Below are 25,044 nucleotides of genomic sequence, written 5' to 3' on the forward strand. Positions count from 1 at the left end.
AGGGGATCAAGACCGGAAGAATTATCAGAACATCAGGGATTGGAGGCCAAGTGTAAGGGATAAGTTGTTAAGTTAAAGTGTTTATCGAAAACTCGTCCTTGTGTTGGGCTCCCCAGCCTGGCACCTGCTCAGGAAGCTCCTCCAATTTCCACTGGAATAGGCCTGGTGTGTTCTGAAGGATTGCTTCTCTACGTGTGGGCCATGTTAACTCATTGGCAGCCATTTGCAAGTTACAAGTGTGTGTCAGAAAAACAAAGCACACAGAAGAGAAATAATGCAAGTTGTGATTGCTGCAGGAAACTTTTACAGAAGAACCCTCACTTCACGTATTCTCATTCAGACAGAGTCTAACCTAATGTTTTTCAGTTAGTTTAGTGTGTATCGATTGAGTTGATGGAAGAATCCAATGCTGAAAATGACTGGATAAACAAAATTAAACTTCACTTCAGAGATATTTCTGAAAGTCTGAAGAGTTGTAGTATGGGAAGTAGTAAAGAGGAGCATAAAGTCATGAATACTTTATACTTTATTGTCACCAAACAATTGATACTAGAACGTACAATCATCACAGTGATATTTGATTCTGCGTTTTCCACTCCCTAGAGTACAAATTGATAGTAAATATTAAAAATTTGAATTATAAATCATAAATAGAAAGTAGAAAATAAGGTAGTGCAAAAAACCCAGAGGCAGGTCCGGATATTTTGAGGGTACAGCCCAGATCCAGGTCAGGATCCGTTCAGCAGTCTTATCACAGTTGGAACGAAGCTGTTCCCATATCCGGCCGTACGAGTCTTCCTGAGCTTTCTCCCGGAGGGAAGAGGGATGAAAAGTGTGTTGACTGGGTGGGTCGTGTCCTTGATTTTCCTGGCAGCACTGCTCCGACAGCGTGCAGAGTAAAGTGAGTCCAAGGACAGAAGATTGGTTTGTGTGATGTGCTGCGCTGTGTTCACAATCTTCTACAGCTTCTTCCAGTCTTGGACAGGACAACTTCCATACCAGGTTGTGATGCACCCTAGAAGAATGCTTTTTAAGGTGCATCTATAAAAATTAGTGAGGGTTTTAGGGGACAGGCCAAATTTCTTTAGCTTCTCAGAAGTAAAGGCGCTGGTGGGCCTTCTTGGCAGTGGACTCTGCTTGGTTGGACCAAGTCAGATCATTTGTGATATTGACCCCGAGGAACTTAAGGCTTTTGAGTTGTTCCACTTGTGCACCACCGATATAAATTGGCTCGTGCAGTCCGCTACTCCTTCTGAAGTCAACAACCAATTCCTTCGTCTTGCTGACCTTGAGGGATAGGTTATTGTCTTCGCACCATGCCACCAGGTTCTTAATTTCCTCTCTGTACTCAAACACATCATTACCTGAGATATGGTCTACAATTGTTGTGTCATCCGCAAACTTATATATTGAGTTCGATGGAAACTTGGCTACACAATCATGGGTGTACAGTGAGTACAGCAAGGGGCTGAATACACAGCCTTGTGGGGCACCGGTGCTCAGAGTGATTGTAGAGGATACATCAATCAACTCTTTCAGATAATCTATGGCATTATTGCTGATATATGGTATATATTAAATCCAAAATATTGCAGATGCTGGAAGTGTAAACTATATCCTACATAACTCCATAAATCGTTTTATACTTAACCATTGAATACATATTCTTGGCAGATGTACCAAGATTAATTGAGTTTGATTCTATTGTATGTTGTGGGAAAAATCAGTACACCTCTGATACCTTTTAGAGAGAAAAACATTACTAACTTCTCAATGGCACCTGTCTGAATTTAAGATTGCATCCCCTTCTCATAGACACGCACACAAATTTAAAAAGTTGCTCTCTACCTGAATCATCTAGTTTCAAAAGTTGTATTAAAATCACCTTTTTCCTTTTAACTGAGGAAAAGTATCTTCTGTGGTGTCTCTTCATAATCTAACAAATGGACCTCGGGTAATTTTCAGGCGAATCTGAATTAGATAAAAACTAAGATCCTTCATCCTATAACCTATCTTCAATTTATATCAAGAGACATTTCATAGTGCTTTCTATTTATTAGTTCAACTTGAATAATATATTTTGAGTGATCTGTGTGTGTATATGAACCCCTGAATCTTCTTTCTTTCTATATTGCCCTCACAAGTTGGAAAATGTGCGTATGTCGGTCTATCCTCCAAAATCTGTAAGGCTTCTTATTCCTCCAATATCTCACTGTAATTTTATGATCACTATTTACAATGCTCCAATCATATTTATAATCAACAACAAACTTGATCATATAGTTGTGGGCAGTGTTGTCTAAATTAGTGTGTGTAGTGAATGGTTGAAGCACCAGTACAGAAGCTCTGCAAGAGCGTGCAGTTGTGGTGTCAAGCAGTTGGGGACACAACTCCAGTCACTTCCTTCTAAATCAAGTACATATTCAAAAGTAGTGGAAAGCCAGATCTATTGTTTTTTTTTCCTTAACTGTGGAGTTGTTTCATTTTTAGCATAAAGGGCCTACTTGGCTCTGTACAGCACTTTTTCTTTTGGTCTCAATATACTATACTTTGCAGGTTTCTTTTATTATCTTCAGCTGTACATTTTCATACATCCGTTTTTTCCCTTTGCCATTTCTCTTCTAATCACTTGATTCTGTGCCTATCCTTGCACATCTTTCCTTTGGCTTTATGTTATTTTACATGTTCTGAATTATTTACTTGGTGCTGAATGCTTCTGTTTCTTAGAGGGGTATATGTCCTGTATTAAGATTAGTTTTTACATTGGCTTCCTTCACTGTTCATCCGTAATTTTACACAGGAACAATTCTGTTTGGGCATCCCAAAATCCACAATTTTTATGACAGTATTATATTCCTGTTTTTCTAAGTATTATACTAAACATCATATTATAAAAAAATACTTGAAAGATATTCACTAGCTGTTAGATTATGAACTGCTCTGGCTCATTAGCCAGTATCAGATCTGGGAAACTAGCCCTCTTTTTGGCTCTAAATAAAACTATTTTGAAAGAAGAGCGCTTGAATATGAAACAAGGGAAATATTTCTCAAAATGACAACCTATTTACCAGAACAATTGTGGCCTTTGGGCATATCCCATGCTAAGTTTCAAGTGCTGTGGAGCTTGAATTTTGTGCCCTTTCATGAGATTGCTAAATAACAAGGTAACTTCTCCTTGATTTTGTTAATATTTTATTGAAGTATGGCATCACCATTTTGGATGTTGCTGTGTTGTAAAAGGGTTTTCAAATAGTATTTTTGTAAACTTTGCAAGGAGGTCTTACAAAGGTTCTGAATAACACAGCAAACACTCCCAAAATAAATGTCCGTAACTCTATAACCAATAGCCTTTGGAGCAAAATATTTCTTGGGTTAGATACAATAAAAGATCCTGCTCAAGTAGTATTAAATCCACCATCTTTAACATCTGCTCCCTCCACCATCAGCATATGGTGTCTGTAATGTATACCATCCATGAAATGCATCACAATTATTCATCTAGATAACTCTAACAATACCTCCCAAACTCACATCCTCTAAGCATAATGGCTGCAGTTGTCAAAGAATGTCATCTTTCCCAGTTCAGATTTACAGATATATCACAGTTCTTTCATCATCACTGGTACTCCGAAAAATCCCAATTCTACAGCACAGTGGGAGTAGCTCCTCCAGAAGGAATCAAATGATTCAGGACAATGGCTCACCAACATCTTCTCAAGGGCAATTTGAGATAGGCAGTAAATGCAGATGTTGCCAATGAGGCCCACATCTTACTAAAAAGAATTAAAATATCCATTTAACTTGAAATAAATTTAAATTTAAGTTGAATGCTTTGTTGGAGGTCTTCAACTCAATATAACTCGTTGGCAATTAAGTTGAATTGGTTCTCTTAAACGTAAGTCATGAGAAATTCACATATTAAAAATTGTTCATATAAGGGGAGAGTTCCTTTTGGCTGCTTTTCAGCAGATCACCTATAAATTTTAGTTTTACACAGTAATTAGAGTGAAGTATAATGCATGAAATGAATGGTACATTAGTTTAAATGGGCATAACAAATCAGTGTATTGCAACATGAAGCAATGTTTAATCTCATGTTTTCTCTTTTTCTTAAAATTGAGAGATTGTTCCATTAATTTTGTCATCTCAATAATGATATGAATTGAGACAAGTTAACTTTTGTGGTTGGACATATCTTAGACTGCAAATGACAGGCGTTAGTATGAAAATACCACTTTAACAATACTGCTGCAGTAATGAGTGAGAATATCCTAGAAGTTTCTTCAAAGGAAGCCATATGGGTGGAGCTTGTGAACAAAATGGTGTGAATAGATTTCTGAAGGCACATGAAAGGTTCCTAATAATCAGCAAAAGCCAGAAGAACTGTGAAGAGAAATCAAGATTACAATAGTTTTGAGATTCTGACTTCCCCAATAATAACTGGCATCACTTCCGTGTGAAAGGAGAAGAGGAGGTGGAACTTTTAAAGACCACCCACTCCTCGACTCTGTCTGATTCTACCTAGCCTCGGCAACTCTTTCTGCTCAGTTAATCATTGATGAGCTGGGCTGAAGAACCTGTTCCCATTATATATAATTCAATGACTCAACACCTACAGTTCGTAGATAATCCTGCTAGAAGAAGATGGACCTAATGCTGGGCAAGGTGGCTAGACAAGTGATTCATGTCTCAGTGGAAGAGCATTTTAGAAATAATGGCATTAACTCTGTAAATTTCCAGGTAGTTATGGAAAAGATGATGAGGAAATTAAGGCCTTGAATTTGGAAAAGGCTAATTTTGTTATCAAGAGACAGGACCTGACAAAAGTAAATTGGGAGCAGCTACCTGCGGGTAGGACAGCACCTGACAAGTGTGAGCCATTCAAAATTCAAATAATAAAAGTTCAGGACCAATGTGATCCCCATAATGGTAAAAGGTACAGACAGCATGTCCAAGGAATTCCAGATGTCAAAGGATAGTCAATGGCTGCATGAAGAAAAAAGGAAGCCTATGGCTGATATGGCTGAAAAATGAACGCTGCAAGGGTGTAGAAAATGTAGAAAGGTACTTTAAAAAAATCAGGTGAACAAAGATGGGCATAAATTAATCTCAGCAGACAAGAACTAAATTAAGGGTAAGAGAGTAACCAAGGAAAGAGTTGGATCTATTAAGGACTAAAGTATGTAGAGAACCAGAGGGCTTATGTAAGGTTTTGAATGAATACCTCTGTTTTTTATTCACCAAATTGAATAATATTGTAGTTGGAGGATTCTGGATAGTGGATAGTGTGTGCTGAAAGTTTAGAACATTATTTTTAAAAAGGAGAAATTAGATGTCTAAGTGAGTTAAACAGCAAACATATTGTATACGTGATATTATTATTTATTGTTGGTCAGGTCAAGGCCTTGCCTTGCTGCTGGTACCACGTAGCCCAGTACTACCTGTCTCGGGGCAGGTTGTCGGCGACTTAACCGGCACACCCGCCCCGGTGCAGTTCGGTTAACCAGCGAGGAGGGTGTGTAGGCAGCCAGCAGGACTAAAAACAAAATCTGTCAAAGGGCGGATGAACTCTTTGTGAGTCAACGGCCACCTACCATTTGTGTGAGGAGTGGCACGACACACAGTCTTTCGTTTCGCGCCTTGTAAGACATTATGATGACAGACAACCCAACAAACCCTATACTTCCAGAGCTGGGAGTGCTCAGGAACTCTGTAGAACATCCAGACCCTGGCCTAGACAGGCAATATGAAGATGCAACCTCAAACCCCACAGGGAGGGTTGAGTCTGACAAGGGGGTCGAGGAAATTGTGTCCCTTTTGCGCTGTAAGGTAAAAACAATCATCTCAATCTTCAACGCAAACACCATCTACCTCTTCCCTTGATGCACAGAATTGGCATCACAGGCAAGCAGCTACGAGATCTCCATCCTGGGGATGCAAGAACACCATCATGTACACCCTAACGAAGAGATAAGGTTCACAGAGGTAGAGGGGATGCACTTCATCACCTCATCCGCATGGAGAGAGTCAACGACGATGTCAGCACAAGGTGGAGTAGGGCTGATGTTGAAACGCAAGGCGAAGGCAGCACTGAGGGGCGTAGTCTCAGTCAGTGACAGAATCCTTACTGTGGAGTTCAACGGAAACCCAGTGACCTCTGTCATCATCTGTTACTCCCCACACAACTGCAGCGAGGAGAAGGAGGTGGAGGCCTTCTACAGTAAACTTCACGAAGCTGTCACTTCAATACCGGCACATAACTTCCTGGCTGTGCTCGGTGATTTTAATGCCCAGGTCGGACTAGAAGATGTTCCATACTCATACCAAGACTTTACCAACAGAAATGGACAATATCTAGTTGATTTCATCCAGGAACACAGTTTCATTGTCGCCAACACACAATTCAAGAAGCGAGCTGGTAAACTGTGGACATACGAAAACAGAGCCTCCACCTACAGGAAACAGCTCGGCTACATCCTCGTAAGAACAATATGGCGTAATTGTGTGATCAACACAGAAGCCTACAGCACCTTCAACTCGGTCAGTTCTGACCACAGAGTAGTGTCAATGCAAGTGAGACTGAGCCTACGGCAACCCAAAGCCACAGGTCCCAAGGAGAAGATAGACTGGAAGGCATTCTCCTCACAACCTGTTCTTCAAGCCCAGTACACAGTGGAGGTGAGAAATTGCTTCAACCCACTGGAAAGGGAGGAGGAAGAGACTGCCACCGACCGCTATCAATGGCATAGACGCACACACAGATGCAACAAAGAGTTTGCCTACTGAGAAGCGAAACAAGAAGAGCCGGATCTCGAAACATCCTGATGTTATTGCAGCAAGAAGTGTGGTCAATGCTTGTCATGCTGAACTTAGAAGGAGCGAAACAGAAGAGCTAAGAGACAAGTTCAAGACAGCAAAGAATAATCTCTTTGCCACCTACGACCGACTGAAGGAAGAAGGACTAGCTGAGAGGATTAGAGAGGTAGAAGCTGCTAATGAAGACAAGCAGCATGGAGAAGCATGGCACCTAGTCAACGAGATCAGCAGACAGAAGACATCCCCATCAGGTGAAGTAAGTGGTAAAACAGCAGAGGACCATGTCTAGACATGGTTTACCCACTTTAAGAACCTGCTGGGAAGCCCTCCAACGATCACGGAAGAAGAAGAGGACTTACCCAATATACTAACGCAAGTCGACATTGATGACGCCCATTCACCACTGAGGAACTGAAGAAGGCCAAATATGCACTCAAACAGTGCAGCAGCGCTGGACCAGATGGGATACCACCAGATTTCCTGAAGAACTGCGACCTGGACGGCATCTTGCTGGACATATGTAATACAGCACTGATGAAAGGCAACAAACCAGAACAGTGGTCACTCTCAAACATTACCCCAATCCCCAAGTCTGGATCCCCCACGAAGACAGATAACTACCATGGTATCAGCTTGACCTGCATCTTAGCAAAGTTATACAATCAGATGATCTTGAACAGGATTCGCACCACCATTGACCCTAAGCTAAGATTCAATCAGAATGGTTTTCGGCAGAAGTGCACAACAGTAATGCAAATACTTGCTCTCCGTAGAATCATCGAGGAAGTCAAGAATAACAACCCACCAGCCCTGCTTACTTTCATCGATTTTCGAAAAGCTTTTGACTCCATTCACTGAGGTAAAATGCTGAAGATCCTGAAAGCTTACGTAGTGCCAGACCATCTACTGAGAGCAATAGAGTCCAGCTATACCAAAACAGTGGCGAAAGTTGTATCACCAGACAGAGAAATAGCAGTGTTCGAGCTCCTAGCTGGTGTGCTGCAAGGAGACACTCTGGCACCCTACATCCTTATAATCGTCCTTGATTACACTCTATGTCAAGCTACCAAAGATCATGACAAGCTTGGTTTTTACCATAAAACCAGTATGAACCAAATAGGTCAGACCAGTTACACTCACAGATCTTGATTTTGCAGATGACATAGTCCTGCTCTCTGACCAGATGGACGAAACACAGCAGCTACTGACAAAAGTGGAAGTTGAGTGCAATAAAGTTGGACTTCACGTAAACGCTAAAAAGACAGAGTACATGGCATTTAACTGCGACAAAGGTACTCTCAAGACCATAAAGAATGATATCATTAAGAAAGTCAAGCAACATACATCAAAGTTGCTGGTGAACGCAGCAGGCCAGGCAGCATCTCTAGGAAAAGGCACAGTCGACGTTTCAGGCCGAGTCCTGACGAAGGGTCTTGGCCTGAAACGTCGACTGCACCTCTTCCTAGAGATGCTGCCTGGCCTGCTGTGTTCACCAGCAACTTTGATGTGTGTTGCTTGAATTTCCAGCATCTGCAGAATTCCTGTTGTTTGCGTCATTAAGAAAGTCTTTGACTTCAAGTGCCTTGGGTCAAGAATGATGAGTTCAAAGAAGGCCATAAAGATACGGAAGGTGCTGGCGCGAAGAGCTATGAACAACATGAAGGAAATCTGGAAGTTGAACCAGACCAGAGGGCTTAAAAAGAGGATCTTCATAGCAGTCATAGAGTCCATTCTCATGAACAGATGCGAGAAGTGGACACTCACCAAGACTATGCGAAAGTCTCTAGATGGTTACTATACACGCATGCTCCGGATGGCTCTTGATGTGAGTTGGCAACAGCACATGATGAACATCGAGCTCTATGACGACCTACTGATGCTCACAACTAAGATCGAGGCAGGAAGACTGCAACTAGTGGGGCACTGTCTACTCCACCCTGAGCTACCTGCCAGCCTAGTCATCATATGGGAGCCCAAGCATGGGAGGATGAACCCTGGGCGCCCTCCCAAGACTATGGTCAATACGGTCCTAGAAAACAGTGGCGCGGCTAATGTAATGAACTGAACACACTGATGAGGATGAGGGAGAGGGAGAAGTGGAGAGTCTGACATCATGCCCGACACCGGTGCCCTAGGTCTGAGTCGACGTAGTAGCAGTAGTAGTAGTACTAGTAGTAGTAGTAATAATAGTATTTAAGAATAATAATAAGGATTAACCAGATAATTCCAGGCTAATGAGTTTGTTATAGTTGATGAGGTTATTGCAAAAAAAAATGTGAGGAACAGGATTAATCTATTCTTGGAAAAACTAGGGATATATGAATAATAGTCAGCATAGCTTTACTAGGAGGAGATCCTGTCTGACAATTTGATTGTATTATGTGAAGAGAAAATAAAATATATAATGATAAAGGTAGTGTAGTTCATATAGCTTCACAAACTTTAATAAGACCTTTGACCAGGCCAAGAGATTAGAGCCCATGGGCTGGATCCAGGACAAATAGGAAAGTTAAGTTAAAGATTGGCTTAGTACTGGGAGCCTCTGACTAGTGATGTACTACAAGGACTGGTGCTGGGACCGTTCGCTTTGTAATACACATTAATAATTCAGACATGAATGTAGGTTCACTTAAGAGTCTAGAAGACATGAAACTAGGTGGTGTTATTGATTGTAAGGATGGTCATAGGCTACAGGATGACATTGGTCAGCTCATAACTAGGGCAGACAAATGGCAGATGGAACTTAATCCCAATATGTGTGAAGTTATGCATTTTGAGAGGACTAATAAGTGTATGACTTAAACAATGAATAGCGAGTCTTGAGGAACAGAGGGAGCCTTAGTGTACAACTCCTAGGCAGTTGCAATCTAGAACATATTGCCGGAATGGGTGGTGCAGGCCAATACTCTCACAACATCTGAGAAGCATCTGGACAACTACTTGAATTGCCAAGGCTTAGAAGGCTAATAAATGGGATTACTATAAATGACTACTTGATGGATATGGTGATCCAAGGAGTCTGTGGTTCTATCTCTCTTTGCTAGCATGGTGGTTATTGAAAACCATACAACAGCATTTCATGGCCACAATACATTGAGATTATAGCTGTTTAAAATCAATTTCCTTATTATCAATAGAGTCAGCATCCAAAGTGTTTCAAACAAACACGTGTAACGCAGATAAATGTGAATATAAAGTAAACATAGGTAATCAAGTCCATGATGTGGTATTAAGCCATTCAGAACCTTTGATTCATTGAGTGGTCATCCCCAGAACAAAATTTAACTGCTATAGTTATATTCAGCAAATTTAGAGGTAGACGGGAGAGAAGGCAAAACTAATTTTACCCTAGTTTTCACATTTTGTTTGATGGATTGTTTGTGTGAGAGATAACGTGCTAAATATTTTTTTGTTTACACATACTGTAGTGCAGCCAAATTATGAGATAATGAAAACTATGCTGCCTTAATATTGCTCATTAATTCTTCTTGGGAATAAATATTAGGTGCAAGCTATTTGCAATGAGTCAAATAATTTTGGTTCACAATTCAATGCTTGATTTCTTCCATCTGACCCCAGGCTAGTGGACAGAAGTGTTAACTGAACCAATCAGATAGAGTGCTGAATTAAAATGAATAAACCAAAGTAAAAAGTCGGCTTAGTTCCAAATGGACCATCTGCCATGTATTTGGATTTCTTGCTGAGTAATCCATGTTGGAGCCAAATGTCTTTCTCTCATGTATTAATATATAATTGCATTCTGAGTTCATCAAAGTGGAAAAGGATGTGATATTTTAATACAATTCACCTTTAGAATATTTACTATGGCTTCCAAAAAAAAATCTCAGTAAGTGAAATGGGAGACCTGATACCAAGTCAACTCATTAACATGTAAATTGAAAGCAATAGCTAGTATAAATGGGCTTAAAGGAAAGGTAAAACTTAGAGAAAGAGCTACAAATTATAATGACATGGTGATGTAGGTTCAGAGGGCCAAATGGGATGTTCCCAATCAAAATAATTTTCAGGACTGGCAAGTCTAGCATTAACTTTCATTTCTTCAGGTGGTGACCTGCCTTTGAGAACTAGTGCACTTTCTGAGGGCAATTCCATAATGCTATTCGGAAGAATTTGACTACCAGAATAATAGTTGAAAAAGATGGAATCCAAGAGATGACAGTGCTTCCATTCCCCAGCTGCCCTCCACCTTCAGAGACTAAAGCTGAGAGAGTGCAGAATTTCATTACTGCAGGCAATGAGTTAAGTGAGATTGAGAGAGTGAATCCTTAACCTGATGGATGACTGTTTTACTTCAGTTAATATTGAACTATGCATTGCAGAGTATTCTATCACAAGTTTGATATTTAAAGTGCTGATGAGGCTTTGGAAGTGAATCATTACTATAAGATACAGAGCATCTAACTGTTCCAGCAGGCAGGACATTTATGTAGCTGATCAGGTTAAGTTTCTAGTCAATGATTACTTCATGCTATGGATGATAGGGAAGATGGTAATGCTAATACCATTGAATGGTAAGATACACAAGTCTGATCCTCCTTTTGAAATTGTTCTGTAAGATGTATGGTTAAAACTTAACAGCCTAAAAAGAAATATTGCCCTGTCTGTACTGCATACAGCCATGCACTACCTCATTATCTGTTATGATCTTGCACTTTATAGTTTATCTGCATTGCACTTTTTCAGTAGCTTTTGCATTCTATTCTGCATTGTCATTGCTTCATCTTATTCGAGCTCACCACACTGAAATGAATTGATCTGCACGAACAGCTTGCAAGACATTCTTTTCATTGTATCTTGGTACATAAACCAATATGAATACAATATCAACAAGCAGAAAGAGGCTAATCAAGAATAGAACTAGGACACTGAATTTGTTTTAACAGTTCATGAAAAATTGAGGAATGTTTTTAAAATGTTTCTCAATATGTATTGCTTATTTCTTGAAATTATGGCTTGTTTATTTATTATCATCATTATTTTTTCTTGTCCTTTTATACTTGCGCCATTTGTTGTTTTTTTGTACATTAGTTGTTTGTCCGTCTCTGTCATGTGAGGTTTTTCATTGATTTTATTGTGTTTCTTTCTATTTACTGTGAATGCTTGCAAGAAGATGAATCTTGGGGTAGTATATGGTGAGATATGCAGTATGTACTTTGATAAATTTACTTTGAACTTTGAACTTTGGACATGCCTGGAAATTCATGTCACAATGGGGTGCAAAGGAGACTAGTTATTAGTTTAATGGTTTATTATTGTTAACGGTGCTGAGATGCAGTGAAAAGTTTTTGTTTGCATGTCATCCTGACAGATTACTCCATACATTTGGAAAATGGAAAGCAGAGTGCAGAATATAGTATTGCAGTCACAGAGAAAGTGCAGTGCAATTGGACAAGTGCAAAGACCATGACAAGGTAGGTTAGGAGATCAAAAGTTCATCTTTTAACAGATGAGAAGACCATTCCTTTGAGTCCGGCCATGGATGTTGTGTCCTAGCTGCCTTCGTGATACGTAAGCCAGGGCAGTACAATATGGAGAGCAAGCTGTTGCCTATTTGGCGGGCTCTCCCTCTCCATGCAACTGATGAATTCAAAGGAATGGTAGACTGATACATTTTAGCAGCAGCTGTGTCACAGGAGTTGCCAGTCAGCATTAAACTCAACGTAGGACTGCTTCAGGGACTGCAGCTCCATATTTTTTCATTGGGTTTCTGCCTGAAGCCTTCCCCATGAATGGGTACAGCCACAAAAGCAGCAGAGCTTTGTGATCAGATATTTTCTTCTAGATGAGCTGCCAACCATGATTGGCGACGAGCCACATCTGCCTGAAGCAATTGATTTTAAGGCATCAATAAATTGCCTTTGTCCCTTCTACTGACAGCAGAAATGGCTCGACTCTGCCAGGCTTAAGCTAAGCCACATGTGAAGGCCAGAAGCTAGATTTCAGTCAGAGGCAATGTGAGTCACATGTCATTAGGAGCATTTAATAGGTAGTGGGAGTTTATCCCCACTACCTCCCCAAGGTATGACAATCTTAAGGAACCAAAGTCCATCCAAACAGTGGAATAGAAGCTGTCCTTGAGCCAATTGGTACATGTTTGTTTCTTCTGCCCATTGCAAGTGAAGAGAAGAGAACGACTATGATGGGATGGGCCCTCGATTTTGTTGTCTTCTTTCCCGAGATAATGGAGAGTATGGACAGAGTCAATGGACAGGAGGCTATATTGTGTAATGGACTGGTTTACATTCACCACACTACAATTTCTTGCCGTCTTGGACAGAGCATTTGCCATATCAAGCTGAGATTACCACATCTGTTTTTCAAGGAATGGGGGGCGATTGCTCTGATATAATTAATATCCTATGATTCAGTTGCTTGAGAAGAAAAATTGAATTAGATTGTCATCTTGCTCACCATGCAGCAGTTTCACTTATTATGATGTGTTATTAATAGAACCTTCAGTGACTCCTGCATTGTTCATTCTACTTGGTGACATTTGTTTAGATGAGACCTACAGAAATGTGAAGATTATCAGCTTTGCTATATCTTCACTTGGTAGTTGTTAAAATCAGATTGTAGTGGCACAATTTAGAAGGGCACTCATGGATCATTATAAAACCCATGACTATTTATTACATGTCATTTGTATGAGCTTGGTGCATGCAGTTGTTAACACTGGCAATTCAGTGTTGTTTTTGAACTGCTACAACAGGTAGCTATAATTTAGTTTTTCAGCAACAAATCCTGCAACTTTACAAATGGGCCAGATGGTGAAAAAGTGGGAACATACAATAATATAGCATTCCTCAAAAGGTTTGCTGCACTGATTTGTTCAAATAGAAATCAGCTTCAGCAATGTGCCTGCTAGCATTGAATTGAATTGATTTGACTTTATTTCTTACATCCTTCATATACATGAGGAGTAAAAATCTTTACGTTACGTCTCCAACTAAGTGTGCAATGTGCAATTTATAGTAATTTGCAATAAATGGTATGTACAACAAGACAGTCAGTATAACATAGAAATACAATTGCATCAGCGTGAACTAATCATGGCCTGGTGGAAGAAGCTGTCCCAGAGCCTGTTGGTCCTGGCTTTTATGCTGCAGTACCGTTTCCCAGACGGTAGCAGCTGGAACAGTTTGTGGTTGGGGTGACTCAGGTCCCCAATGATCCTTCAGGCCCTTTTTACACACCTGTCTTTGTAAATGTCCAGAATAGTGGACAGTTCACATCCACAGATGCGTTGAGCTGTCCGCACCACTCTCCACAGTTGAGGGAAGTACAGTTCCCATACCAGGCAGTGATGCAGCCAGTCAGGATGCTCTCAATTGTGCCCCTGTAAAAAGTTCTTTGGATTTGGGGACTCATGCCAAACTTCTTCAACCGTCTACAGTGAACAAGGCGCTGTTGTGCTTTTTCTCGCTACACAGATGGTATATACAGAACACGTGAGATCCTTGGTGATGTGTATGCCAAGGAATTTAAAGCTGTTCACCCTCTCAACCCCAGATCCATTGATGTCAATAGCGGTGAGCCTGTCTCCATCCCTCCAATAGTCCACGACCAGTTCCCTTGTTTATGCCCCTGAAGTTAATCCTGATGTCAAGGCAGAGGAGAGGAGAGACAGAGGTGGAATCTCTGCTTTGAAGATACGGAACAGACTGCAATACAATCCAAGTTGTATAATCCTGTATAAGCAGTGCACACTCAGAGGTGCTGGGTTTGGTGGTTAAATCAAGGCACTCCTTGCTCTCTGAAATGGACGTAAAAGGTTCTAAGTTGAAGAAAGGTCAGTGGAGTTATCACCACTATTAAGAACACAAAAGATTGTTCAGATGCTGGAAATCCAGAGCCATGCACAGAAACTGCTGGTGGAAATCAGCAGGTCAGGCAACGTCTATGGAATGAATAAACAGTCAATGTTTAGAGCCAAGATCCTTCATCCAGACTGAAAATAAAGGGGGGAGATGCCAGAATAAGAAGGACAAGCTTGAAGGTGATAGGTGGGTGGGGGAGAGGGGGTGAAGTGAGAAGCTGGGAGATGATATGGTGGAAAAGGTAAAGGGCTGGAGAAGAAGGAATCTGATAGGGGAAGAGATTGGATCCTGGGAGAAATGGAAGGAGGGGTGCCAGGTGGAGATAATAAGCAGGAGAGGAGAAGAGGTAAGAGGCCGGAGTGAAGAAATGAAGAAAAGGGAAGGGGGAGGAGGAAAATTACCAGGTTAGAGCAATCGATATTCATGCATCAGGTTGGAGGCTACATAAACATGATATGAGGTGTTGTTTTAGATAAATTGAATGGGTACTTTATAAAAAACAGATCTTTCTTTCCACATTACTAATGTTTGGAAAGGAAATAAAAGATATACAAGCCTAAATTTATGTTGATTTGTTTAAAAAATGCTGAATTAACATGCGGGTGGTACAAACTACAGTGCCTATAAAAAGTATTCACCCTCCTTGAAAGTTTTCATATTTTATTGTTTTAAAACATTGTATCACCATGGATTTAATTTGGCTTTTCTGACACTGATCAACAGAAAAAGACTCTTTTGTGTCAAAGTGAAAGCAGATCTCTACAAAGTGATCTAAATTAATTAATATAAAATATTAAATAATTGATTACTAAGTATTCACCATCCACCCCCCCCCCCTTAATATGACACACCAAGTCATCACTAGTGCAGCGAATTGGTTTTAGAAGTCATATAATTAGTTAAAAGGAGATCTGTTTTTGGAGATCTGAGTGCAGTCAAGGTGTTTCAACTGATTGTAGTAAAAATACACCTAAATCGGGAAGGTCCAACTGATGATGAGTCAGTGTCCTGGCAAAAACTACAGTATGAAGACAAAAGAACACTCCAAGCAACTTCGTGAAAAGGTTATTGAAAAGCACAAGTCAGGAGATGGATGCAAGAAAATGTACTTGGAGTACAGTTAACTCAATTATCAAGAAATGGAAAGAATATGACACAGCTGTAAATCTGCCTAGAGCAGGCTGTCCTCAAAAACTGAGTGACTGTGCAAGAAGGGGACTAATGAAGGAGGTCACCAAGAGACCAATGACAATTCTGGAGGAGTTACAAGCTTCAGTAGCTGAGATGGGAGAGACTGCGCATGCAACAATTATTGCCTGGCTGTTTCACCAGTTTTAGCTTTATGAGAGATTAGCAAAGAGAAGGCCACTGTTGAAAAAAAAAACTCATATGAAATCATGGCAAGATTTGGCCAGTAGGTGTTGGAGCCCATGAAATCAGCTGGAAGAAGGTTCTACGGTCTGATGAAATGAAATTGAACTTTTTGGACATTGGACTAAATACTACGTTCGGCATAAGCCAAACACCTCATTCATCAAAAATGGACAATCCCTACCGTGAAAGCATGGTGGTGGCTGCATTGTACTATGGGAAGCTTCACTGCAGCAGGTCCTGGAAGGCTCATGAAGATAGAGGGTAAGTTGAATGCAACAAAATACAAGGAAGTCCTGAAGGAAAACCTGATGCAGTCTGCAAGAGAACTGCACCTTAGGAGAAGATTTGTTTTCCAACAAGACAATCACCCCAAGCACAAAGCCAGCACTACACAGGAAAGGCTTAAAAACAACAAACGTAATGTCCCAGAGTGGCCATGTCAGAATCCAGACCTCAATCCAATTGAGTATTTGTGGCTGGACTTGAAAAGGGCTGTTCACTCACAATCTCCATGCAATCTGACAGAGCTTGAGCAGTTTTGTAAAGAAGAAATGGGAAAAATTGCAGTGTTCAGATGTGCAAATCTGATAAGGACCTATCCACACAGACTCAAGGCTGTAATTGCAGCCAAAGGTGTATCTAATAAATAGTAACTTAAAGGGGGTGTATACTTATGTAATTAGTTGTCTTGCATTTTATATTTGTAATTAATTTAGATCACTTTATAGACATCGGTTTACACTTTGACACAGGAGTCTTTTTCTGGTGATCAGTGTCAATAGAAACCAAATTAAATCCACTCTGATTCAATGCTGTAAAGCAATAAAATATAAAAACTTCCAAGGGGGGGTGGTGAATAATTTTTATAGGCACTATACATTGTTCTGGTGCTGCTAAAGAACTATTCTTATCAGCATGTGTCATGCAAGCCTTTATAGATTTAAACAATACGATCTGCAACCCTTTGCCCAGCTGCACGTACTAACTACATGCAATTTATGAGATATTGAGAGAAATATGAACTAACACGTGACATGCCATCCTGAAACACTAGCACTCAGCTGCAAGCACTGAGGACATTGAATGTTGTGACTTGAATATCAGGATGAAGCCTGGTTGATGCCTGAAGATGTGATCAAAAGTGCTTAGAAAACATGGAAAGCCTTTCCTGCATTATGATCGAAAGCCTGGACCATTGTTGCAGCCAAGCAGACTATATCGACATCTTCTATAATGGACTTTTCAATAAAAATACAGGGAATGGTGTAAAATTTGCCTGATCAAACCAGGTTCCTTCTTGTCGGCAGCATGCAGCACTGTTCCTTTACGTTATCCAATTTCATAACCGTGGATATGACAATTAGCATTGCCACAAGTGTGTTGTGTTTCAGTAAAGCACAGATGTGCATAACACAAAGTTTAATTGAACACCATTTGTATTGTACGGACTTGTCCATATTCATTGGTCAAGTGAATTTCAGGCCAAGAAGTAGATAAGTATGAATATTAAATGTATGAATGAATACTTAATAAACATGGTGGCACAGTAGTGTAGCGGTTAGCACAATGCTTTATAGTACCAGTGACCCGGCCTCACTGCCTGCTGGTGCCTGTAAGGAACTTGTACATTCTTCCCATAACCATGTGGGTATCCTCTGGGTGCTCTGATTTCCTCCCACAGTCCAAAGACGTACTGGTTGGTAGGTTAAATGGTTATTTTAAATTATCCCATGATTAGGCTAGGACTAAGTCGGGGGATTGTTGGGAGGTGTGGCATGAAGGGCCTGAAGGGTCTATTCCATGCTGTATCTCAATAAATAAATAAAGTTGTCTCGTGTTACTAGGCTATGGCTGGAATTTATGACTTAGGCAGTCCATTTGCTTCAGACCACCATGGCATTTAGAACATCAGTGCACTTTGTGTGAAAAGATCACTTCCTAGGAATGCTTCTAGTCTGGAGTAAAGCAGAAGAGATTCCAGAGCATTGGCTGTCTAGGCTGAATGAGCAGAGTATAAAGGAAAAAACCCGTTTCTCCTGAATTCACAAAGAAGAGGAATCTAACTTGGCATCTTCATTGATCAAAATGTCTTTAATGATGAATAAAGCACATTGTCCTAAAAATAATGAGAGACTGCTTTTGATATCACATTGTTGCAGCAATTGAGTGCTTGTGTTTGCAGTGTCTTTACAAAATTTCCATGGTTCAGTGGGGAAGAAAGAGATTTCCTTCTTCCCACACCTGCTTCTGCAAGGGAGGAGACCTGAAAATTCATCTTCTAAAAACATTATCCTTCATAACAAGGAGACAGATACAATAGAGACTTCAGATGCTGGAAGTATGAAGCAACACCCAAAGGTGCTGGAAGAAATCAATGGGTTATACAGTGTGTTTGCAGGGAAATGGTTTGGCTCAAGATGCAACTGTCTACTTCCCTCCACAGGTGCTACCTGACTTATTGAGTGCCTCCAGCACACTTCGCGTGTCGTTTCTTTCTAGCAATAGAGATAATCTGCTTCAATGTTGCCTTGGTAACAATTTCAGTTAATTAACTTATTGTTTTAATAAATAGATGTAAACTGATAATTACTCTTCTTTGCTAAGTTTTTTTAATACTAGGAACAGATTAAATGAAACCATTGTTGAAATGTTTGTAGAAAGAAAACACACAACAGAATTGTAAGTAATGATACCTAATCAAAGTTCAAAGTAAATTTATTATCAAAGTACATATATGTCACCTTATACAACCCTGAGATTCACTTTCTTGTGGGCATACTCAGTAAATCCAAGTAACATAATGGAATCAAGGCCACAGCTAGAAGGACAAACAAACAACCAATGTGCAAAAGACAACAGACTGAGCAAATACAAAAGAAAAAAGAAATAATAATAGCAGTAGTAATAATAATAAATAAATAAGCAATAAATATTGAGAACATGAGATGAAAGTGTGCCCATAGATTCAGTGATGGGGCAAGTGAAGTTATCTCCTCTGGTTCAAGAGCTTGATGGTTGAGGGGTAATAACTGTTCCTGAACTTGGTGTATGGGTTCTGAGGCTCCTGTACCATTTACCTGATGGCAGCAGCAAGAAGAGAGCATGATCTAGATAGTAATAGTCTCTGATGATGGATGCTGCTTTTCTGTGACAGTGCTCAGGGTAGATGTGTTCAATGGTGGGGAAGGTTTTACCCGGGATGGACTGGGCCACATCCACTACCATTTGTAGGATTTTCTGTATTAGGGCATTGGTGTTTCCATACCAGCCACAAAACAACCAGTGAGTATCCTCTCTACCACACATCTTTAGAGGTTTGTCAAAATTTTAGACGTCAAGCCGAATCTTCACAAAATTTGAAAGGAAGTAGAGGCATTGTCATTCTTTCTTCATAATTGCACATACATGCTGGATGCAGGGCAGATCCTCTTAATTAAAAGATTACACCGAGAAATTTAAAGTTGCTGACCCTTTCTACCTCTGATCCCTTGATGCGGACTGGCTCATGGACCTCCGGTTTCTTCCTCTTGAACTTAATAATCAGCTCTTCGGTCAAGCTGACATTGAGAAGTTGTTGATGTAGCACCTTTCAGACGGATTTTTGATCTCCTTCCTATATGCTGATTTGTCACCGCCTTTGATTTAGCCAACGACAGAGGTGTCATCAGCAAACTTAAATATGGCATTGGAGCTGTGCTTAGCCTCACAGACATAAGCACAAGATGAGTAGAGGAAGAGAATAAGCACACTGCCTCGTGGTGCAACCTGTGCTAATGGAGATTGTGGAGGAGTTGCCAATCCAAACTGACTGGGGTTTACAAGTGATGAAATCAAGAATTTAATTGGACAAGGAGTTATTGAGGCCAAGGTCTTGAAGATTATTGTTTAGTTTTGAGGGGATAATTGTATTGATAGCCAAATAGTCAATGCTCTTGACTTGTTTTTCCCAGAAAGTGAGATGTGTTTGTTTTGCTGAGTATTGTGGGTATGTTATATTGGCACTGGGATGTGTGGCGACATTTGTGGGCTGCTCCCAGCCTCGGGTGTGTTGGTTGTTAATGCACTTCACTGTGTATTTCAATGTACACATGATAAATGGTTCTGAATCATCAACTGTGAATCTTGAGTCTTAAGTCTGGATATCTCTCTGCAGCCTTAACATAAAAGTTCATACATTTCCCTAGAATGTGGTGAAATCTTTACAGCTAACAGTTCAAAAACTTCAGAAATATTTCACATTCATCTGCAGAAGTTCAGTCATTTTATTAAGTCTGCTTTCAAAAATCAAAGAATTTTAGAAAATAGAGAATCTAAATATATTGTACATAAAGAATAGAATTTGGCAACTTCAGGATGTTTTCATCTCTGTGTTATCACCCTTCATAAATTGATAGGGGAGGGAGATTTACGAAGGCTATATCACTGTGATGAATATCTGGTTACATTGATTTTCAATATAATCTCAGTTGTACATTGTCTTATTATACAATTGATATATTTATATAAATTGGTTTATTATTGTCACATGTCACCCAGACAGATCATTTCATCACATCAGTTCATCGAGGTCGTACAAAGGAAAATAACAACAGAATACAGAATAAAGTGTTATAGTTACAGAGACAAAGCCATACACGCAGACAATAAGATGCAAGACCATGGGTAGACAGATTGTGAATTAAACGGTCTACCTTATCATACTTGGGGATGGTTCAATATTTTATTAACAGTGGGTTAAAAGCCGTCCTTGACCTGGTGGTATATGCTTTCCTGCCACCAGTGGAAATGGGAAGAAGAGAGAATGTCTAGGGTGTGTTTGGTCTTTGACTGGACTGGCTGTTCTAATGAGGTAGCAAGAAATGTGGCAGACAACATGGAGAGGGAGTCCGGTTTCTGTGCTGTGTCCACAACCCACTGCAGGTTCTTGGCAAAGCAGTTGCCACACCAAGTTGTGATGCATCTGGACAGGATGCTTTCTATAATGTATAAAATGTATAAAAATTCATCAGGGTCGAAAACGATATGCAGGTCCTCTTCCATCACTTCAGGATGACCTAGGTGAATACTTGAATCACCAAGGCATATAATAGCAGTGGACCAAGTGTCAGTACGTGGGATTGTTGCCAATGAGTAATTGATTATCGCATGGACATGGGAGCCAGAGGCTCTTTCTCTCTACTGTATGGCTCAGTGCCTTAAGGAGATACCATAAATAGACTAATATTTTTCAACACAGGCATCAATTCAATTTCTCTCAGAAACTGGGCATGAAATTGCCCTTCAACCACTCATCAATTCATTGCACAGCTGCCAACTGTACTCTGTCATATATTCAGCATAACTTTGCTGAATTCAAATTTCTTGTTTACCTCTTTGTGTTTTTATGTGATGTATCCCACATTTCTTCATTGGGGGTTGGAGGCATGCTGTCAGAATCAAGTTTGAATTGCTCAGGTAGTTTTGCATTGTGTCTTCTGATTCTTGTAGCACCTGAGAGCCTTTTAAAAGACTGCTGTGGATACTATTAGGGCTACATGTGGGATATTGGAGCAGGAAGTGAGTAACAAGTGGGTGAGACACAGGAGGAATGTATCTTCTTCATTAGTACCAACTCTACTAACATCCTGTAAGCTAGCTTTACAATGATTAACGATGTGCATAAGGCTGTACTGCAGCTTCAGGTTGTAGACATGATGCCATCCAATATGTGTTCTTGGTCTGTGTAATCTCGTTTGAGGATCTCACTAGTATCCTTACATCCACTTCCTCCATCGCAGAAAATTTTGCAAATTTGGTTAGATTAAGTGAGTTTTTTGGATTTCCACTTGCGTAGGTAGATGGCAAAATGAGTCGCAGTGGAGTTGGTGGGCATAAGAGAGGGAATATTTGCAAGATTATGGGAATGGAATTTATAGAATTGTTCTATTAAGAGGTGGCATGAAACTGATGGGCTGAATGTCTTCCTTCTGTGCTGCAATAAATAAATCCTATTTTGTGCCACCAATCACTGGTGATAGTTATGCTCTTAAATACAAAAGAGAAGCAGGCATGTGGTATGTCTGCAACACCCGAACAAACAGCTGATGCACCTCAAGCGTTCTCCTTCTCAACCATATCCGCCCGTATTCAGCATCTGGGCCCAACCGTGCAAAGTGTAAAGATAATTGTGTCGCCTGATGCAAATTCCCCACAGCTCTCTCTGCCAGCAGTGTCAGTCTCTGCTCGTTTATGCATTGCCAATCATCAGGTAAAAAACAATCCGACTCTTTAACTCAACCCACTGAGGTGTGCTGGTGCATTGCTGAGTCCTGCGACAGTTCACCCTGCAAAGCAATGAAATCTTCAAAGGAATGATCCTCTCTTATGCTCAGCTACCACTTGCTATGCGCCTGAAGGCACTGGAATCCAGCAGAAAAAGATCAAATTTATAGGAGCAAAGTCAGAATTATGACAACTACTGCACTTGTGTTTATCTTAAATTTTTTATTGCCGAACAGTTGTCAGTAGTATTTGTAATTCTGTGACCAGCTATCAGTGACTTCCCGGTAACTCACTGGGTTGCAAATAGGCTCGGGGGCCTTCTTCACCGATCGGTCAGCTGGAAAATTTACTGCCCACTTTTAGCCTTCTCCTCTGTCTTGTAATTTTTGCCATCTTCTCCTAGAGGTGGTTAAGTGAGTGAGGGAAATTAGGGTATTAACCCTTTCTTAACCGAGGTGATCAAGAGGCAGTCACCTCCCAAATTGAAGGCTTAATACTGCTGGAAGTTGTCTGATATGAGGAGTGATATGAGGAGTGATATGCAGGAAAACAGCCAATATGAAAAGTGAGGTGATGCTTTAATTACTAGATGTAGCATCGATGTCAATTTCCTGCCATGCCAGATCATTTTCCATTTCCACCCCTGTCCTGAACACCACACTGCTCCTGTACAGCATGTGCTACCAATATCACTTGGTGGGAACAGCAGATGTCCTCACATTCCTCAGGATATTCCACCTTTTCACCACTTACCCTTCTTTACCTCACCCCTTTCTCTCCCCTTCTAATACAGCAGTACTTACTAAGGTCTTGTTAAATCTGGGGACTGCCTTCTACATTCAACACTTGCCTTAAATACTTGAAATTCAACAGTCAATGAATTTTTTTATATCTACAGATGCAGTAACACTGATACAAAACCAGAAAATGACAGAAACACCCAGCAGGTCAGGCAGACTCTGTGGAAAGTGAAAAAGAGTGTATGTTTCTGGTCAAAGAGACTGCACTCTGAACTGAAATATCAACTTTGTTTCACAAAGCATGGATGTTTCCAGTGTATTCCAACAATTTCTGGTGTGATGTCCAAATTCCTTAAAGACCCAACACTACCTTGATGTTTATCTCAGAATGGCAAAACATATTAGTACGCTGCACACTGACCTCACTCAAATTATTATACGAAAGACTCCACCAGGACATTGAACAACAGAAATGTGGGCAGATTAGGGATAGAGGTAATAATAGGGCTGTTGTCACATATGACTTCAATTTGTCTAATATAGATTGGGACCTTCTTGATGCAAAAGATTTAGAGGGGACAGAATTCATTAGATGCATCCAGGATGGTTTCTTAAATCAATATGTAGATAGCCTGACTAGAGGATCAGTCGTACTGAGCCTGGTGTTGGTAAATGAATCTGGCCAGATGACTAAATTTTCAGTGTGTGAACAGTGACAATATCTTAAATGCTGGAGGAACTCAGCAGGCCAGGCAGCATCTACGGAAAAAAGTACAGTCAACATTTCAAGCCAAAACCCTACGGTAGGACTGAAGTCAGTCTCCAGTCTGGCTGAAGGGTTTCAGCCCAAAACATCGACTGTACTTTTTTTTCCATAGATGCTGCCTGGCCTGCTGAGTTCCTCCAGCATTTTGTCTGTGTTGCTCAGATTTCCAGCATCTGCAAACTTTCTGTTGTTAGTGACCACTTGTTTTTTTGTTTCAAGACAAGAAGAAACAGAAGATATATGTAAGGTTTATAAAGGTGAAATTAAATAGAGCCTTTGAGGATTATAACAAAGCCAGAAAAGAACTCAAGAAGGGACTTAGAAGAGCCAGGCGGGGCTACAAAAATTCCTTGGCAAGTAGGATCAAGAAAACACTAAGGCATTTTATACATACAGTGCCTATACAAAGAATTCACTCCCCTTGGAAGTTTTCATGTTTTATTGTTTTACAACATTGAATCACAATGTATTTAATTTGGCGTTTTTTGACACTGATCAACAGAAAAGGACCCTTTTGTGTCAAAGTGAAAACAGATCTCTACAAAGAGATCTAAATTAATTACAATATATAACGGATGACCTGATAAACATTTATAACATTATAAGAGGCATAGATAGAGTAGATAACTTGTATCTTTTTTCCAGTGTCGGAAAGTTGAACACTAGAGGACATGCGTTGAAAGTAAGAAGGAGTAAGTTCAAAGAAAATGTGCAGAGCAAGTTTATTACATGAAGAGTGGTGGGTACCTGGAATGCACTGTTAGGGGTATCAGTGGAAGCAAATACAACAGAGGTGTTTAGCATGTTCTTAGATAGGTGAATGAATGAGTAGAGAATGGAGGGTTATGGACGTTGTGTAGGCAGAAGAGATTAGTTTAGCTAGGCATTTAGTTACTAGTTTAACAAGTTCGGCATAGCGTTGTGGGCTGAAGTGCCTGTTCCACTGCTATACTGATACATGGTCTATAGTGCATTGTAAATTCAACTTGGACAGTGTCCCTTCAACTACAGCTGAAATTACATCATCCTAATGTATATTACTCATGCAGTGAAGCTTGGAGTCATGAACGGAGAAGACAAAATTAACCAGTCCAGTTCTACAGAGATTTCAGATTCCGATGCACTCTACCAGTTTCTCGGCTTTCCTCTGATGGTTCTGTCGTACGACAGTGGAAAATATATTCATGCATATCAAGCTAACATTTCTCCCATTAATATATAATACTACACATCTATACATGAAATTTTA

At 40.3% G+C, this 25,044-nt stretch overlaps 1 protein-coding gene and 1 long non-coding RNA gene across 9 annotated transcripts in view; both read left to right on the top strand.

Moving 5' to 3' along the window:
• Nucleotides 1–25,044, top strand: part of kcnip4a (potassium voltage-gated channel interacting protein 4a) — a 1,016,612-nt gene that overhangs the window by 741,364 nt on the left and 250,204 nt on the right. The window lies entirely within an intron of this gene.
• The window catches only part of LOC134344106 (uncharacterized), a 106,469-nt gene continuing 92,746 nt past the window's right edge, over nt 11,322–25,044 (top strand). The window contains exon 1 of the long non-coding RNA XR_010017361.1: nt 11,322–11,348. This is a non-coding gene — a long non-coding RNA (uncharacterized LOC134344106). The remainder of the gene's footprint in view (nt 11,349–25,044) is intronic.

The sequence above is a fragment of the Mobula hypostoma genome, chromosome 3, assembly GCF_963921235.1.
Source record: "Mobula hypostoma chromosome 3, sMobHyp1.1, whole genome shotgun sequence".
NCBI lineage: Eukaryota > Metazoa > Chordata > Chondrichthyes > Myliobatiformes > Myliobatidae > Mobula > Mobula hypostoma.